This window comes from Taeniopygia guttata, chromosome 2, assembly GCF_048771995.1.
Source record: "Taeniopygia guttata chromosome 2, bTaeGut7.mat, whole genome shotgun sequence".
Lineage (NCBI taxonomy): Eukaryota > Metazoa > Chordata > Aves > Passeriformes > Estrildidae > Taeniopygia > Taeniopygia guttata.
This window is the reverse complement of record NC_133026.1, coordinates 32,533,008-32,536,361: the sequence shown is the minus strand read 5'-3', so window position 1 is coordinate 32,536,361 and position 3,354 is coordinate 32,533,008.

The window sequence follows — 3,354 nt, the reverse complement described above, 5'->3', positions numbered from 1 at the left end:
CTAAAGCTCTGACTATTTGCTAGCTGAAGAGTTTTAGGTTGTTTATGTAGCACAGATAAGAGTAAAAACACTCCTGTAGAGAACAATAGCATTCTTTTTCTTTTGGATGCTCAGTCTGTCTTCTTTCCAAGCATTTGTTTGCCGGTTTGTGCTTGCTCTACCACTGATCTTTGACAGATTCATGCCCACTCTGAAGTAAGGGGAATGGGACTGGCTTAGCTTCTGAAAATGCATTACCACCTGTACATCTTCTGCCAGTTCAAATAAACAAGTCTTATTAGTATAGACTGTTCTCTTTGAATTACATTTTTATGCTGCTGGGGTTTATGGACTTACATTACTTTTAATTCTTACACCAAAATAAGCTGTAAAATAAATCTGAAAAACATGCAGTGCAGCCAGGGTCACATTTTTCAGCTGATATGCTATATGGCTATTAAGGATGCTTACATTTTCTTCTATAAATTGTCATTTCTCCTTCTCCCAAAGTCAACAGAGGAGTGGTATTATTCTTCTGGCTCTTCATAAAACTCATTGTGTTTCATCATCTTTGGTATGGGGCTGAAGTCCACAAAGCACTTACACATGTAAGGAAAAAGCCTCAGAACAACTCCCAAAAGCAGCTGATTAAAATCAGACTGATTTAAGAGGCAGGGAATATACTGATCTGCCTGATTTTAATCAGCCTTTCAGAAGATTGCTCTGACACTCCATGTTATTTTCAAATGCTTGATCCCTGTGCTACATGAATTTGCTATTACAGCAGGGTCACTAAAGTGCGGTCTCTGGAGAGAGCAATGGGAGTTTTGCTGCTGACTTCAGTGGAATCAGGATTCACCAGTGATATAGCTGGAGGTTATCTGCTTTTGATTTGACTGCTGCAGCATTCCCCCATTCCTCATACCAAACATGGATATTTGCATGTATTTGCCATCTGTGGACATCACTGACTTTCACCAGATAACCCAATGCAAACACTAAGTTTAACCATTTAATCATTTAATCATAACAAACAGTACATTTAAAATTATTCTACTAGTGAGGGTATAACATGCAAATATCTGTAACTTGTCTCATTTTTGAGCAGATGAATCTTTGTGAAGGGGTTTGATGATCTGTATAAAGGCTGCTAAAATCACTGTGCAGGATTTGAGTGAAACAGAAGAGCTCACAAATCTGGACTCTTTTGCAATAATTTAAGTTTGTAGAAGGAAAGGTACCCAGAAGGCTTCTATCAAAATTTCACTTTTTTTCTAATCACAGATAGATCTAAGTAGTATCACATTCCTTAGCACTTTCAACTCCAGATCACAACGTTTAAAAAATGCCTCTTTCAATGCATGCCCAGAAACATGCCAATTCACTGCACGATTCACTAGAGAAAGGAACAACGCAGCTTGCTGCTAGATGTCTTTCTCTGATCTGCCTCTCAGTTGAATCAGACTGGTGTTGGATGCTGTATAGCTGATAGAACTAGTCTAATTTCCTGGTGTGATAGTTCAGGGACCTTAAAAAGCAATTCTATACTGAACAGTGTACGAAAATGTAAATAATTTAATTTAGAGTTTAGATGTACAAGAATCATAAATAGAATTAAATTCATTAATAGAGAGTCATTTGACTACATTCACAGCAATGTGCAAACCCATTAAGAGCCCCAAGTCAAATTCTAAATAGAAAGTTGAGGGTGGCTCTACATTTAATTTAAAAGCATTTTTTTAAACTAAAAGTCTAACTGCATTGTGGGCGGTGTGCTTCTACTGCTGAATAATTTCTGAACATCAGAGCCCACAGCACTTCAAAAAAGGTGATCAGCACCTCAAAGAACATGGACCTAACTCTAACAAGCAAGATTATTTTTATCATTCATTGTTAATGAACCCAAAATTTCTAGTAAATACTAAACATGCAAATTAAATTTATTATGGTGTTAGTAGATTAATGTGCTATTTACTATTTTTATTCAAACAATTGTAAATATCTAAAGAGAAATGAAAATTCATAAATAAGTTATTAGTTTAAGCTGTTAAATAAAACCATAAGAACTCTATAAATCTCTTTGAAATTTCCTTTAAGTTTACATTCTTATTAAGGAAAGTATTCTAATGAGGAAATGTAAGTATGCCAAATCTGAAGTTCTAATTGAGTTTGTTGACAATAGCAGAAGCAGAGTGCAAGCAAGGATTTTGAAGCAAAGACAATGAGTCAGACAGCTGATGAATTGCAGCTTATATGTAATGGAATATATAATCATATAGAATATTTCTTCCTAGCTTCCATTAACAAGGGATTGTGTGAGTGCATGTGTAGGAGTAACACCAGCTTGAGAGTGACACTCTGGAATCTGTATCTGCAGCTGAACAGGTCTGCATGGTGGTGGGGTCCTGATTCGACTCTCACTGATATATTTTAATCAACAGTCTTAGTACCAAGAGGGATTGTTTCATTCAAGCTGCACCTATGCAGATAGCAATAAGTTGCTGAGGAGATTCCAGCTGCCTGTGCTCCAGCACCTAAAGAGCAGTTTTTCCAGACAGATACTCATGTTCCCAAACCTGCATTCACCTGCACTGTACCCCAAGGTCAGAGGCTGCTTTTGACAATATTTGCTTTAACTGTTTGTTCAGGATTTTTTTTACATTTGTCAAATTAAATAAGCACATTAGCAAGTGACCTGATGATCAGCTAGTAGGGCATGATGCCAGTGGAGTAAGGTACACAACTGAGAGTGCCACTCAAAAGGGCACATCCAGCCATGCTTCTCTCATCACCCAGAAGAAAGAAATCTGAAAACCACAATACATTATCTCTGAATTCTGGCATTGATACTTCTCATGTACATGCTGCTAGGATAAAAATAAAGTACTGGAAATAGCAAACCATTTACAAATATAAACACTATTAACCAGCTGACTTGCAGCACAGTCAAAGAAGAATCACAGTTTGCTTTAAATTCCAAGTCTTATGTAAAATATGAGCTGCTTCTGGCTTTAGAGTAAATATGTGCTTTTGTTATCAAGCACCTGACATTTGCAGGATAAATCCTGAGTGAATTTTAAAATAGAGAATGAAAGTGAAAATCCTTTTCATTTGATGAAAGGTAAACTGACTAGTTCCTGGGAAGAATACAATCTTCTGCTCCTGAAAAGAAGCACCTGGGTATTGTCAGGGCAACTTAATTGTCTGTTTCTAGCTGATAGCAAGAAATGAACACTACAGAGCTCTGTTTGTGTCACCAATGTAGATCACAAATCTTTCCCATAGAATTGGTCATTGCTGAGATAACTCAGAAACAGATTTTACTATAGGAGGAAATAAAATTCATGAAAACTTCCATGTCTACACAACAAGATA